This window comes from Pecten maximus, chromosome 8, assembly GCF_902652985.1.
Source record: "Pecten maximus chromosome 8, xPecMax1.1, whole genome shotgun sequence".
Classification (NCBI taxonomy): Eukaryota; Metazoa; Mollusca; class Bivalvia; order Pectinida; family Pectinidae; genus Pecten; species Pecten maximus.
The window spans coordinates 12201774-12218792 of record NC_047022.1 but is presented as its reverse complement, the minus strand read 5'-3'; the positions used below and the strand labels follow the sequence as shown (position 1 = coordinate 12218792).

At 34.8% G+C, this 17019-nt stretch overlaps 1 long non-coding RNA gene across 1 annotated transcript; it reads left to right on the top strand.

The window, feature by feature from the left end:
* Positions 1 to 600: 600 nt before the first annotated feature.
* LOC117333038 lies at positions 601 to 10249 on the top strand. Its single transcript, XR_004533820.1, has 3 exons — positions 601 to 817; positions 5899 to 6029; positions 6982 to 10249. It is a non-coding gene; the product is annotated as an uncharacterized LOC117333038 (long non-coding RNA).
* The last annotated feature ends 6770 nt before the right edge of the window (positions 10250 to 17019 follow it).

Below are 17019 nucleotides of genomic sequence, written 5' to 3'. Positions count from 1 at the left end.
AACCTAGGGTCTCTCATTCCTGGCAATCCTTATATTTGGAAATTATGTACCTGTATATAGTTGGAAAAAATCCATTTTTTTTTAAAATAATGTTTCTGATTTTTGTGATCACTTTGTAGATATCAACAGTAAAAGAATGAAAAAGAAGACAGAAAAAAAATATCTGGAAAAACGTATTAATAGTCCAACCAAAACAAAAGCAAATATTCATTATTTTTAAGTCATATAATAAAACAATTGTCGACCTTGATTATCGGTAACACCAGGATTTATCAACCCTGTATGTTTTAATTAATACAACGCGTATTTATAAACGAATACTTTCTAGTAGAAATAATGTTATGTTCGAATTAATGCAATAAGTTAGTATTTATATGTCACGAAAATGTTTAAAAAAAAGTGACATAATTTCAAGCTAATGAAAATATACATGCATAATTAGAAAGTCAAAATGTCATATTTAAAGTACGATAGCTGTCAACGAAATGGAAATATTGTTGATTTGTTCAATGGAGATCTAATGTAAAACAGCTGTCTGCCGTCGTCCTTGTGAATGTTAGCTGCTCTACGTGACTTGCCTGAGGCGTTACACTGCCAATGTCTCTCCTAATGGACGAGGTCTGACACTAGGTTACCTCTTACTGAATATGGAATACCTACTGTTTATAAATATGAAGTGTTAATCTTTGAATTAATTACAGTGATGAACGTGGCAGTGGCAAAGAGTTGTCAAACGGTTTTGAGGACGGGCGACACTTGTTTATAGAGACAATGACCGGAATATACCTATTGTTACTGATTACTATTGCTGCCGGCGGTAAGTAATACACCTATATCATATTCCTTATATTCGAATATTCGAAATTTACCAAAGGATCAAATTTGAATGTAGACATGTATTGTCTCGTGTTTAACTTCATTTATTGAGTTGATTTCCATGTTTTCGTCCTCTAAAATCACTAGTGAATCCCACTAGGACGAACCATCGGTAGAAGTTTTATGGAGTTCCATGTTTTCTCCTCTGAAATTACTGGTGAATCACACGATGACGAAACGACTGCGTGATAAGTTTAATGGAGTTTGACGTTTTCGTCCTGTGAAATTACTGGTGAATCACACGAGGACGAAACAGCTGTAAGATAATGTTTTGGAGTTCCACGTATTCGTCCCCTAAAATCACAGTTGAACCCCACGTGGACGAAACGGCTGTATGATAAGTTTTATGGAGTTCGACGTTTTCGTCCTCTGAAATTACTGGTAAATCCCACGATGACGAAACAACTGTATAATACCCACGTTTTCGTCCCCTAAAATCACTGGTGAACCCGCGAGGACGAAACAGCTTTATCATAATGTTATGGAGTTTCACGTTTTCGTCCCAAAAATCACCGGTGAACCCCACGTGGACGAAACGGCTGTATATTAAGTTTATAGAGTTTCACGTTTTCGGCCTCTGAAATGACTGGTGAATAACACGAGGACGAAACGGCTGTATGATAAGTTTTCTGTTCATAACTTGATTCATGTACTGTCTGCATGTATAACTAAATCATATTCAAAGGTGTTATTGACATGACAATGTTTTTGTTGCAAATCTTCCTGTCGAGAGACGTAAATAAAAGGCATATTATTGATTTCACATAGATATACGTCTCTGCTACTTTATAGTTTAATAGAACATTTACTTCAATTCTTGGCTCATATGATATCTCGAAGAGTATTGTTTACAACCACTTTTTCGGCATAGCCGTATAATTTTCTTTCGGCCCCGGATATGACGCGACAGGTTGCGTTACTGGTCAAGATGAAGTATGTGATTGGTCAATGTAGCGGTAAATGCAAAATGCAGATATGCAGTTAAAAACGAAACAGAGATAAGATTGAATGCAAGCTGAATAAGTAGATTATCTTTTTAAATGTCACATTAATAAAATCATATTCCTGATTCAAATGCAGTCTTATTATCACCAAAAATGATTCAAACTGATATGATTTTGTTATTCGTGCTAAAGCGCTTTAGTTCGTTAATTGATTTCACCATCATTTTTACATTAATTATAACCACCAGCATTAAAACTATGCCGTTTATCTTTTTTAAAGATATTTCTTGTTTATGTTAACCTCGCTGATTACATCAACGGTAAGAACACGAAGGTTTAGTAATAAGTTGATAGCAATTGTATGTCACATTGTAATGCATGCACTGGCCTCTGCTTCTGGTTAGTATTTATAACAGAACAAATATCCGCCATACTCCTGCTATACCAACAAGGTGTAACACTCGAAAAACCGGAAGTGGGGGGTGAGCTTTGATTCACTTTGAATTCAAGTTCAATTTGATTAAAACATCAAATGCACATAAACTTCTGTAACGTACCTTGGTTTAGAATCATTAAATATCAATGAATGTCGTATGAATGAATGAATGAATGAATGTCAATGTCGTATCAAATTATTTAAAGATGAGAAGATAGAACAAAAGCGATCATGATAGCCTAACGATGCATCGACTGTGGAACGGAAATAGTCGGTATAGAGTGGTATGCAGGGAGGCAATCTGATTGGACAACAGCTCTATAAGCAATACTAACTATAATTGTCCACCAATCATGTCTACTTCCGTTCCACAGTCGATGCATGGTTGATCTCGAAGTGTTACACCTTGTTGATATGGTATAAGTAGGGCCAACTTAAACTTTATTTTGTGGTACTTGAACTGAGGTAATTTATATTTTGTATAGGGAAAAACTGCTTTTTGGTTATAACTGTTCATATTCCGGTTTCAACAGGCAGATAATTGTGTTGTCTTCGATTCAAAGCTATGTCTAGCAAGTTATCACATAAAGACTGTGACTTTCTAGGGTTTTTTCAGGGGTTACGTTCATTTTCGCTCTCAGCACACCTGGAGTATATCGTAACAAAAATTGAAGGCTCAGTCACCGCCATTTTGTGGATAACTCCCCCCCCCCCCCCCCCCCCCCCCCCCAAAAAAAAACCCCAACAACAACTGGTTTGATCCTTTGAACATCATCAGATAACCACGATTGATTGCACTACGCTTCGCCACACTTACGGAACGTTTTGCAATCAACCGTGTGTATCCGAGATGTCCTTTAAGTACATCAACCGAAGCTCGAGGTTGCCATGCTGTTAAATTGACTGTCTTTGATCTCGATTGTCATTCCTCCGTGATCTTCAAAATAAATCCATCAGGTTAACTAATGATCAGGAGTTGTTTTTCTACCAATAAAATGGCTACTTTCATGCCTTCCATTTGTCCATGACATTTTCCAGGGGTTCCGAGAGCGGAAGTGAACGGAATCCCTGGAGTATCATGGATGATTTAAACAAGCTTCAGTTTAAAAGTCATTTATGCATTGTAATGAGGTGTTACATCTTAATTCAACAATAGTTCATTATTTCAACAAATACGTCAATAAGTAATCTTTTGTGGTAGATAAATGATAGCTTAATTAAGTGGCGTGAAATTGGGCAAATATCCATACGCTCAAGTATGATTGATCTAATCAAAATAGAAAGTAGCCGAAACACATATCAGAATACGACAAGACAGGTGAATTTAACCCATGATTCAATAGGTTTTAAATGAGAATCAACTTTCTTCTATAAAGATTAAAAAAACCCTTGACAAATGCACATTAAAGCTCATATCGAGTGGTTTTAACGAGTAAACCTTGAGTAACTATAAGGAAATGTGTCTATAAATACGATAACGTATACAGTTAGTGAGTGATTATCACGATTTAAAATATTCCAGCAGAACCGTGTTATGTCGACCTATGTATCGGGATAATCAAAGTGTTGTACAGAACTGTTGTTTGTGATAGACGCCGTGTAATGTCGACTGACGTATAAGGATAGTCAAAGTGTTGTACAGAACTGTTGTTTGTGATAGGCGCCGTGTAATGTCGACTGATGTATAAGGATAATCAAAGTGTTGTACAGAACTGTTGTTTGTGATAGGCGCCGTGTAATGTCGACTGATGTATAAGGATAATCAAAAGTGTTGTACAGAACTGTTGTTTGTGATGGACGCCGTGTAATGTCGACTGATGTATAAGGATACTCAAAGTGTTGTACAGAACTGTTGTTTGTGATGGACGCCGTGTAATGTCGACTGATGTATAAGGATAGTCAAAGTGGTGTACAGAACTGTTGTTTGTGATGGACGCCGCGTTATGTCGACTGATGTATAAGTATAGTCAAAGTGTTGTACAGAACTGTTGTTTGTGATGGACGCCGTGTAATGTCGACTGATGTATAAGGATAATCAAAGTGTTGTACAGAACTGTTGTTTGTGATGGACGCCGTGTAATGTCGACTGATGTATAAGGATAGTCAAAGTGTTGTACAGAACTGTTGTTTGTGATGGACGCCGTGTAATGTCGATTGATGTATAAGGATAATCAAAGTGTTGTATATAACTTAACAAGCGAATAGCTCCGTTATATACGAATTTATAAATGGATCTGCATCTTTCAAATGTTTTGCCATCCCAGGCCTCGGCATTGATGTTTTAGGATGAGCAAGGAAAACCTTACACAGTGTTAAACTATGTGGATCATTTTGTCAAAGGCAAACGTAGCTCGTGTCTTCATACACGTTCGCATATATGAATTATTTATAAAGTAAAAACAATAACATTTCAATATGTATATCAACTGTCATTTTAATACACACCATTTTGAAGCAGTCTGACAAGCGCTTCACGCTATATACAAGTCACAGGGGCTTGACACGATTTTCCAAATGATGGCCCATATATATATGTATTATAGTATGGACCATCATTTGGAAAATCGTGCCAAGCCCCTGTGATACAAGTTACGTGGAGGAGGCCTACGTGTTCCTCTCCATCCATCTTATACGTATGTAATCTGATATCTACATGATTCATCAGACTTTGATTTAACTAATCATAACATATTTATGGGAAGTTCATTTAATTATGAATTGTCAAGAGACGATATTGAATATTTCAGACTCTCAAAGTTAAGATTTTGTATCAAATGTTTAAACCATATGAACCACTTAATTATCAATAATCATGTCTTTTTACTTGTAAAATAAATATGTACATTTATATGATCCTCGTCTGAATGTTGTTTGTACTTTAATATTCTGTTGATGAAATCTTCATTATTTGGAGGAAATAAAGAGAAATAATAGTAATAATATTATCTAAGATTATTCGGGGTTTTGGAGTGAAGGTTACTGTTATTATTTTATAGTGGACCAGTAATACCGGTTACATGGTTAAGTTGTGACCAGTACCTGTTGTTTGCGTTATGTTAAAAGATCAACATGATAAAATTAATCTGAATTTTTTTTTTATATGTCTTGAGGCAGCATAATACATGGATATATTGTCACAGTTATCTCGGGCTGCAGTCCAGGTAGCCCGAGTTTCCCCTGGCCCTGACACCATGTTTGGTGTATACAATTGTTTCAGGTCCAGAGGAAACTTGGGCTACAATCTGGAGAGCAGGTGATGGTGGCCGTCCTTACCTGAATTATTTGTGTCTGTTTTGAAGTTCAGGTTTAAACGGTGAAATTGTTGAAGAAATGGTGAGCAAGTAATTTTGATATTCTACCAATTCATAAATATGATAATGAAGGAAATAAGTAAATACGAAACAGTCGTACCAACTTATATTAATCACTCTTGTTGGTCATGATGGAAGCATGCGAGTGGTCGTACTGTGAGAAAACCGGTAAACAACAGTATGGATTAATAAACGTATATATAATGGAAATACAATCATGATTTTTATCATTGTAACAAACGTTTGAATAAACGAGCACCAGCTAAAAACCTGTGGTGAATAAATTAACATATTAAAATAGATTAATATTCTATTGTTGTTGCTATTTCAGCTGCGTCGCCATATTGGAAAGATACGTCGCATTGTTGTAAGGCGGGAGACTGGGATTCCTGCTTCTGTTTAGATCAATATAAAGCTGGCATATGTATTGAAAAGCGATGTTTTGGCTGCGACGGGTGTAAAGTACGTACTTCGTGTGTTTATAAGGTGTTGATGATGCTGCGTCTAAACCAGTCTAAATTTCACTTAATTGTAGCCGCATTTTCTCAAAGTGTTACTGATACTGCATCTAAGGATTGTACGAAAGACACAACATATTAACACTTTCAAAACATATTAAGACGAAATAAGTGAAGGCAATATACATTTCACTAAATAAGCTTTGACTTTCTACATTTAATTAAATAAGCTAAAACAACCCCTTTTTAGCTCAATAAGAATAGATATTATACATTTAACTAAATAGAATAGGGCAATTATCTAAATAAGCTATGACAACTTTTTTAACTCAATAAGCTTAGATATTAAACATTTAACTAAATAAAATAGGGCAATCTACATTTAACTCAATAAGCTAAGAAAATCTACATTTAACTAAATAAGCTGAGACAATATACATTTAACTAAATAAGCTCAGAAAATCTACATTTAACTCAATAATCTAAGAAATCTACATTGACTCAGTAAGCTTAGACAATCTAACATTCAACTAAATAAGCTTAGACAATGTACATTGAACTTAATAAGCTAAGACAATGTACATTGAACTTAATAAGCTAAGACAATGTACATTGAACTTAATAAGCTAAGACAATCTACATTTAACTTAATAAGCTAAGAAAATCTACATTTAACTTAATAAGCTAAGACAATCTACATTTAACTAAATAAGCAAAGGAAATCTGCATTGAACTCAAATAAGCTAAGGCAATATCCATTTAGACAATGTTTGTAAATAAGCTACACGTGTATTTTCCTTAGAAGGATATGATGTGATAAGAATATTCTCCAATTCAATAACACTAAAACCAATTACATTTGTTTGTGCTGCTATAGTTTAAAGTATTGTAACATTAAAAAGGAATATCGGATGATTGTAATTTCATACAGTGATAAAGTGTTTGTTCTTTTTCAGGCGAAGCCGAAGTTAAAGTGATTGTGAGTGCTAAAGAATCGTGCGGGGGTCGGTTAAACAGGCAATGACTCAAAAAGACGAAAATATCCTTATCAATAGGCTCATTACAGACTACGTACGAGTCCAGGTGGGTGGAAACTATTGGTTAAAGATTGACTGCAGGAAGACTACCGGAACCCCACCAAACACCGAAAGTGAAATTCAGCGCTCAGCCGGAAAATTTATGAGCAGTTTTAGCGAATATATTTTTGATCGTGACAAATATTTGAAACCAAAAGGGTAAAAGAAGTGACGATGGCGTCAGTGACTTTTCTTCAACATAACATTTAGTTAGTTATGGGTTTTACTTCCTCCCTCGCAGTTGCCTAAATTGTATGAAGACTGTGTGTGGAACCACGCGCAGATAAAAAAACCCGCTCGAAGGCTATTGTTAAATTATTTATAGGGAACAAAAATTAATCATGAAGACTGTCCGTTGAACCACTCGGGTATTTCATAACTTTCAGCATATACATATAATTTAATGCAGGTGTTCATGGCAAAATTATCTTTATGGAACAAACATATCTAAAACAGAAGGAAAAACACATTATTTTTTCTTGCTCGTCTGTTTGATAAGAATTCAGTCGAAAAAAATGATGTAAAGCAAGTTATGACTCAAATGACAAAAATCTTATACCCCCTTCCCCCCTACACAAACAAAAGTCTATAACAACAGAGAATACCGATATAAAAACGATCATAAAACGAGGGCAAATACGAGCACAAAATACAAATTTGCAAGGAGTACAAGGAAACTTAGACCAGGTGTCCTGGAAGAATAAGCGTCTTCTACTTATCGACGACACTGCAATAAAAATCTTGGTCAAATACGCGTTAGTCATCAACAATAAATACAATTATATTCTAGTTGTATCGTAGCATAGCTTACAAAACTTAGAGGAATCGCTTCAAGGGAAGAATCGAAATAAGAAATATTGTATTTCCCATTTAAGCTATTTGAAAATGTTGGGTTCTCTATAATTATGTTGCTGCTATAGCATCCTCAGTTATTTATTATTTCATTTAACATACCTTTCAAATTCTCTAAATCGCTTTCGCCAGATATGGGCGACAAATCCCGAGGTTTTCAAGATCAGTAAGTAGCTAACCATAAACAGCTGACCGGTCAGATTTTTGGAGCATGCGATTATGGTCAATTTTAGACTAAATATTCCCAGGATGAAGATAAGTTTATGTCTGTACCTTTTAATTTTAACTTCCATGGAAATTGACGAGTGGGTGTGTGTGCATGCGTGAGTGCGTGCGTGTTTGAATGTGTCTGTGTTAGGTTATGTGAAGGAGGGTGTGCGTGCATGTGTGTTTATGAGTGCTCATCATTCAAGTATTAAACCACATTTTAGTTCTCATTTGGGTTAAGACAAAAAGTGTTCCTTGAACAAAATCATGTTTTTATTGTTGACCTGCCATGTTGTACTGCATGTTCACATGATTTATGTAATGTTCACCAATACGTGTGTTTTATGCTAGATCATCGTAAAATATGAGATTTATGTCAATCGCAACATGTCAGGGACATTTCCGGCAATCTTCGGAAATCCCAAAGATTGCCGGTAATTTCCCCGAGATGATATGATTGGATTTATATGTGTACGGGCTATTTCTCCCACAGTTCACCGGTTTATCTCCAGTTTTAGAGGTGAAATATTTCTCTGTCAATCCCTAGGGTAAGACAGATTGCACGCGCCTACCTTCTAAACCGGAAGTATTCATGGAAGTACTTTTTGAGTGACATCACTAATAGTTCCCGCGTTGTTATTCAATGTTAAATATGCGTATGAGATTTTCATGAAATGACAAGATGTTCTGTTGTTAACATCAAAATAGCATCACTGATACCTTCTTTCAGTGTCTTTTTGAATAAATATTGTGAACATTTTTTAGACCTATGTTTTCTTGTGTAATGATATTGGGATGCATTTTTTGGGGTTGTGATGGGTACTTCTTCAAATGAGGATATTCATGCGCCAACCATGTGCATTTGCTTACAAACATACCTTGACCACCGATTTGATATGTAATTATTTAAAGAGGTGGGAGAAAATAATCATTCCCTACCTAGGGAGTGTGACAAAGAAATCTCAACCCTCGAGGAAATTCACGAATGTCCATTCCTCGGCAAGCCTCGGGTTGGACATTCATGAATTCTCCCTCGGGCAGAGATTTTTTGTCACACCCCCAAGGCAGGAGAAGATTCTATTAATCACTCGTCACATCTCGACCGATTCCGTACCGGCCGAGGTTAGACGATTGCGGGTTATACATTAGTACATACGATAATTAAAGCTCAATGTCCTTGACATTTTCAAGTCTTGCGATCTATCAATTTATTTGTTGAATTAGAGTATAATTACTTTTATTTTACTATGATGGCGTGGTGATGACCATACGGACTTTATAATTGTATTTGACACTGTATTGGTTGTTTTATGAGTGTTTATTTGTTAGCACGTATTACATTGGTGCAAAATTAATGTTTTCTTTGTTTGAATAAAATTATATCAATTACAAGAATTTTTAAGTGTAAAAATATGCTTATTCGGAATGAACGTAAAAAGAGCAAATAAACAAGAATGTCTGAAGTAAAAAATTGTCATTAATTGCTCAGTACGTAATTATATTATCAAATTTATACTGTATTGTTAGATAATAATTCCAATAACACATAGGCATGGACATCTTCGCAAGCCAAGGCTGTCTATGTTCGTGGGGTGTAACGCAATCAAAAGCCTTGGCGAGCGAAGATGTGGCAGAACATACCGACTTGTCTTATCTGATCTATCGGAGTTCCTTTCCATTGTCTCTCTCTTGGTAATACGACAAATTGACATCCGATGGGGACGAGAATGCCTTGTTATATATATAATATTGGGTAAGACTTCCTTTTGTAACCCCACCTCTAACTGAAAATAAGTTGATACACATTAAGAGAAATATATTTACCTGACATTTACGCGTAGTATGTGTATTATGATGCATCCATTAGGAAAGTTTCTAACATTTTTCTTACACCATGCACCTCCACATATATTCTACATGAACTTCATTTTTGAATCGGTGTGCAAAATGAAGTCTTTCCTAGTATTGTCCCTGGAAAGGGTAAATAATTCCAATTCGTAAATTTCATGAATTTAAATGGTGTATTCTAGGTTGCTATGATTTTTGCCAAATTCCTTTCGAATACTTCAAATAAAATCTATCAAACTGATCAAACTGAAAGGTTGTATGTATGTTACATATCCGTAGTATCAAACGTCTTCAAGTATAATACTGTTAAATACGAAGACACGAAAGAAGAAAGAACGAGAAATATACAATCTGCTTTATAAATACGAAATACTTTAAAAAATTATATACACATAGATAATGACTTGGATTGGATGTAAATAATTATGTGTTCGAACATGTGCAGGCTTTCATCAAATCCAGCAAGAGATTTTAAACATGCAAGTTGTGTCTATCTTTATATCACTATTTGCATAATTATGTAAAATTGACTTATTTAAACGTTGACTTTGTAAATGTCTATGTCATCAATTGTGTAAAATGTTTTGTTGATAGGAGATGGCCTCATAAGTTGTCATAACTTGTGCCAAATCCTTTGTGCCTGTTTTGGACAATAAATATGTTTAAAGTCAAGTCATAGATAATCTCTCTGGATGCAAATTCAAAGCTGAAACAAGTAAGCAGACAGGACCAGGGCAAATGAAACGTTTGGAAACAACCCCGTTTGGAGCACACAAACGTCATAGACTTTTTATCGGGGTATCATATCCATATTCCATAATCTCATTGTTATTTCATCTTTAATTACATTTATATTTTATACACGGAATGGTCTCTGATATTATTTTTGCCATTCATCATCTACACCGGCCAGCATATGGAATGCAACTCGTCATTATAACTCCGAATCTAAAAGTGTAAAATAGGATCATAGTAAAGACTTACATGGAAATGTTCCAGAATGGTACTCATCATCAACGACTTTCACAGGTAACTCCAGGTAAATTCCGTGTTACGTTATCAAAATGAGAACAAGGTGCATGGTGACAATATCAAAGTTATCGAAGTGAAATCAAAGTCAATTTTAGGATTGTATAGACTTATAAAGTTGACATAGTAAAAACCTTGTATTCCTTGTGCTCATATATATCTGACACACTAGGGAAGGTCCGAATACATTTAGACTATAACAAATTCTGAAGTCCCTGTGGGTAAAAAGAAAGCTCATTGCAAAAACTGGTTTGGAAATAAAGGCACTTTCGTCTAAGATATTCGACATTTGTAAGCAAAAATTTCGAAAAGAGAAACAAATTAATAAACCATTATATACTGCACATTTTAATCCAATGGACAGTCATATGCACAGTAAAAGCATGAACAGGTAAGTGAATCTATTATTTTTTTCTGACAAAAGATTTCATTGTTATCAATGGCAATAATAAATAGTGAAACGGTTTATCAATGTCTGTGAAAAGCGGACAATATATTTATCATTTTAAGTGTGTGCAAATTTAGTTCATTAGATTAATATCTGGGAATGTAAATGAGAAAATATCCATTTTGTCCAATTATTGTTAAAAAAATCACTATGTGACTTACCGCTGCATTAATATATCGAAATTCAGAGGATTTTTCTTTCCTCTGAGATGAGAGGAATGCGTTGGAGTTCCAGGGCTTCATCGCGAATCCAAGAATGTTCCCGACTTGTTTCTGTGTGTTAGAGTCATACATTCATTACAATTTACGGTACAAAGGATTATACATTATAGTATTAATAATTTTTCATTTGCGAAAAATAATTATTCAAGATACTATATTTGGTTTATTGTATTGTTTAACGTCCTAGAGGCAAATATTGTCATTTAAGGATGAAGAAATAATGCTGCAGATGTTGATCAATCATAAAGCAATTTGTACTGGTCAGTACTGGTCAATACTGGTCAATGCTGGTCAGCATTTAAGGAGATTTAAGGAAATATACCCATATGAAATACTCGAGGGAAGCAATGGAAACATAAAAGGCTTTAAAGCGTCTAAAACCATAGATTTTGTCCTAAGGAAACGGAGAGTTCGGCCTATAAATAATTAAATCATTTCTTTTTCTTCTAGAGATTTTATAAATTAAAGTCGCATTACCAAATCAAAATGTATGTAATTGTAGGCGCGCTAATACTCTTGTTTTAATAGTTTAGAAAAGTCTAGATATTGAGTAATTTTAAAAGAAAATGAGTATAATCGAAATACGTACAGCTACTAAAACGAATTTAGACGTGGTTTGTAGGATTACAGGAAATCCCAAACCTGCAAAAGAAACTACAAAGACATACAAATTGAGATGATCATTGGATATGAATTTAGTAATACTCTGTAAGTAACGTTGTACAAGAGGCAGAGAAAACCCGAAGAGAGACAACTCGTAAAATAACGGGAATTCTCACGTGACCTGGAACCTAGCATTGGTGATGATGCCAATTTGTATATATTTAAGGTAGTAATTAAAAACGGAAACGAAATTAAATTATCCTCACAATCTTAAGACTTTTTAAAAACAAACTCTGTCCATTTGACGAAAATGAAAGAGAGCGTTTAATATGAAACTATTAAACTATACGGGCTACCGGACTACCGATAGTATAGTTGTTGTTATGGATGATAGTGACGGGCAGGGCGCAGAGAAGGAAGTATAGGGAGAACACTGGCCATAAATAACCAAATGAGATTGTCTGACAGGTGTAAAGAGCTTTTCAGATATCCTTTTTCCTCATGGAATCAATTGAAATTTACTTTTACCTGAGATGGTTTTACATGTACGTCTAATATAACTGCAACAGGGCAAATACGTGTACTTGAGACATATTTAAAAATATAATCTGTTTAGTATAAACAAATATTTGTATTGTATGAAAAAATCTGTATTGTAAAAGGGAATGGAAGGGGAGATAAACAGAAGAAAGTTAGGGGAATTTAGAAAATAATTTGCTCTATGTTGAATACCAGTACCAAATAGACTGATTGATCAAGACAAGAGATCATAGAGGGATTTTGACGTCCACAATTTAGAAGATTTTTTTTAAGAAATATTGATAACAATTTCAGCTGTCAAAATCCAAGATGACCTCCTGTCGGCCATTTTGTTTTCCACTTATTCAGGCTCAAAACCGAACGGATTCAACACGGGACCCTTAATTTGGCCATTCACAAAAAGGGGTCGAATTGTGTCCTCTTGTTCATGTAAGTGATTTTGCAATAATAAGCGAGCGTTCACATTGGTGTGCCTACAGGTGGAGGACGCCAAACCGGAACCAAGTTAACAATCATTTAGAGTAAAGTTACAAAAAAAAAAAAAAAACAATATTTGGTACATCAGGTGTGTCATTGTGACTTCTTTCTGATGCTCCTGCGGGCGAGCTGAAATTTCTTCCAAAGAAACAGGTCTTCGGATTTTACTTCGTTCCACTTTAACCGACCGATTGATGACGTATTGACTAGTTATATCAATTACAGTGTTTGACTAGAACCATCACCTAGGGACAGCATTAATATTTTGTCTATAGATAAACTCATATTAATAACAGAGCTTTTTGTTTCTTTGTTTTTTTGTTTTTGTTTGTTTTTGTTATAAGTCCCGATCCAAGATGTCGGCTGCTGCAGCCTGTGATACGCTACTTGTTGACAATAAAAATCATATAAAATCAGAAATACCGTTAAATGAGCAACCGAGTACAAGGACATATAGTAAAACATGTACTGTATCAGTCTGTGCTGCCCACTAGTCACGAATTACACATTAATGACTTATGTAGTCTTCTGAACACACCAGGGGTACAAACGTAAACAAAGATCAGCTGATCACTCGTTCACAAACTTTCATGCTACAGACTATATTAAACACTTGCATGTCATGCACATTCGTTACAATACATACGTATGGTTCACGACACTTGATCTAGATTAATTTCCTGGCAAATACCACTGCCTCTCAGACTCCAGCTAGGTGATGACGACACGTTTTTCGGTTGGGGTACCGAGTTGTTTAATATAGTCTGTAGCATGAAAGTTTGTGAACGAGTGATCAGCTGATCTTTGTTTACGTTTGTACCCCCGGTGTGTTCAGAAGGCTATATAAGTCATTAATGGTATCTCCGGTGCTCTTGTCAATTAGAGCTCAAACTGCAACCATACTCTGAAAGCACTCATCTGGACTCCCAAAACAAACAGTATAGCTCTTAAGTTTCTCCAAAATAGCACTTCAATGTTGTATCAAACAATGTTTGTAGACCAATCCAAAAGTCATCATCTTTACATGTTTCAATTCTATGTACAAAAAGTTTAGCACATAAATCAGTGTCAATTGTAACCGTCAACTTCACTGTTGGTTGACTGACTTGTCTGCAGAAGGATACGGTTCCACTATTTGAATAAACTCTGAATAAGAGTTCATTTGATAAAGAAAAGTCACAGCACTTGAAAGATCGGACCTTAAGCTGTCATAAAATGACAAGGGACCCATGATGGTGTTATCATCTGTGGTATCACTGCACTGGTCATTTTCAAATATACTGCACTGTGGTGCAAGGTCCTGGTGACATTCGTCCTCGGTTTGATTTGCTTCAAATATGTCGGTGGTCACGTGTTTTAACACCTCTCTTTCATTCTGCGCGGGGGACGGCGACCAAGTGACTTTTTTCTGGAACAGCGCATCTTTGCTGGAATTTTTTTTCACCTTCTCGGTTAAAAAATGTTCGACCTTCTCCTTTCTGTTAGCAGTTATAAATGCAACATCATAACAAAATATAGGTTATAGGTTTAAAGATGTATGACAATTTTAAAAAAGGTAAAATTAATTTCAATTGAAGTGATTATTGATCCTATGACACTGATTTTTCAGTTACTTTGACCTTCTTTCCAATTTGATAACAAATGGAAACTAAATATAAAGTCTAAAAAATATCTATGAAATTTCACAGAAACATCAATAAAACAAAGAAAAATACAGGATGACTGCCTGTCCGCTATTCCTATAATTTCCTATTAGCTATATATTTGCTTTTTTCAATGATGCATTTTTTGAATTTTTGAAAAATAATTCAAGAAATTCAAAAGATATAATAAGGTAAGAAAAGTTGCTTAAAATCCTTTATATATCACATCTATAACATATAATCTTAAAATTACTTCGCACAGATTATAAACAGCATACATTTATCTATCAAATCTAACAATGTAAAATGATGTTTGCACTATGCTATTTGATATTTTCAATTGGTGAAAAATCTGGATGAATGTTGGCTATCAAATGTGATTTTTTGTTTTTAAATTGCAAAGAAATAAGGCAATATGTAATTAGGAATGGGGTTGAATATTGATCGAAAATATAGAGGCAGAAATTAAAAAACAATCAGAGAATCATATTTCATTGCTCGGAAAAGTTGTAAAATAATGTGATAGCATCATGTTATGTGAAGATTTGATGTAAGAAAGAAGTTGGATTTCTGTTATTGGTCTACAATTTGTTGTTGTTGTAAAATTAACATGATAGTCACTGATTACTGAGCAGATACCTCCAAACAAAACAGCATATAACCATGTTCCACGTTGATTCAAAAAAGTGTCAAATTCACAATATATTTGTAAATCCTTCACATCAAATGATAATATATTTAAAGTGTAATTTCAAGTATCCCAATGCTTGCATGAAAGCAAATGCTCAGTCAAAAGAATAAAATCTAACCATTTAAGTAATATTGAATTAAATTGAAGACTGTTTGTTTGGTCATCAGCTTGCTTGTTGTAGCTGATGACTACCTCACTTAACAACATAAGGGATGTTATCTAGAATAATTTCTCGAATTAGGGTATATATTGAATTGCCAAAGGACAAGACCATGTCTGTTGTGGGAAGAATATGAACTAAATCTGCCCAGGGGTTTAGGACATAGCTTCTACACAATTTGTACTGTACATGCTTTATTTCTAAAATAAGTGTGATGTGTGTGACCTTAACGTTAACCCTGACAGGGTGGTCGGGTGAACAGTGGTTATGTTTCTACACCGACTGGATGTGATCTTGAGTAGGTATGTGTTCATGTCACTTGTTAGACCTTACTGATCATGACCACATGGGGTTTCTCTGGACCTCTCGCGCACTTCCATCCGGGCGAACAAGCATCAAGTTGGTGTAACTTGTTTCGCAATTATTTTTAAATAAAATTTATATTTTCAAATCAATGCTGTGATGTGATGGTGTGAATATGATCTGAATTTGTCTCATTATACGCCCTTGACGATATTTCATGTAATCTTTTCTTTCAAAATAATTGCCAACAGAAACTGAATACAAACTAATTTATTCAGCTTTTCATTGATTCAAAAATGGAAAGGATTGGACAAGCATTTTTAGAGAAAATTTGCACACAAATGTAGCATATATTCGATAACGACTGTTTACAATACTCAGTAAGTGCCGCCATTAGGTAAAAATGTCGATATTTTTTTGCAAAATCTAAGCACTTTTTTTTCAAAATAATTTCCAACAAAAACTAAATCATGACTCGTGAAATTTATTCAGCTTTTCATTGATTCAAAAATGGAAAGGATTGGACAAGTAATTTTAAAGGTAGTATTTAACTACAACAAGGTACGTCATATTTGCTCAGTATGCTTTTCACTCAACACGACCGTCGGCAAAAACAAAACTATGACAAAAATCACATACATCAATTCTATTTTCACAATAAATTAAATATATAACATGTTATCCAAACAGTCTGTATCAACAATGTTGGCTAATGATGACGTAATACTGACTTTAAATGGTTTGTTTACACGTCTATTTTCTAGTTCAGCCAAGCGGTGAGGAAACCATGCAGAAAATATGTAGGTAGCACAGCAAAAACAGGGGAGTTAACTCGATGTTACTCTCGCTACGTCGTTACTAGTAGAAAGAGAGAGTTACGAATCCCTCTTATTATA